Here is a 283-nt window from a genome sequence, read left to right on the forward strand (position 1 = left end):
GAACCATTTCAGGTAAAATCTTGCCGTCATAAAAACCTTGCTTTGATCAGGTAAGCGACGTCACTCCCTGACAGAAAAAAGTCTGCTGCTGATGATGATGATTCTCCATTACCTGTTTAATATTCAGAACCTCATAACACACACACACATCAAACCAGAAACTTCTAGTCTCATGATTTAACAATTTGCCTTCGAACTCCAGGTGTCGTGTCTAAAAGAATTCGATTTTGCATTGTTAACCTGATACATATAGGTATTATGTGCAGCGGGGTTGGGGTATGGA

Source organism: Penaeus monodon, chromosome 30 (genome assembly GCF_015228065.2).
Source record: "Penaeus monodon isolate SGIC_2016 chromosome 30, NSTDA_Pmon_1, whole genome shotgun sequence".
NCBI classification, from domain to species: domain Eukaryota; kingdom Metazoa; phylum Arthropoda; class Malacostraca; order Decapoda; family Penaeidae; genus Penaeus; species Penaeus monodon.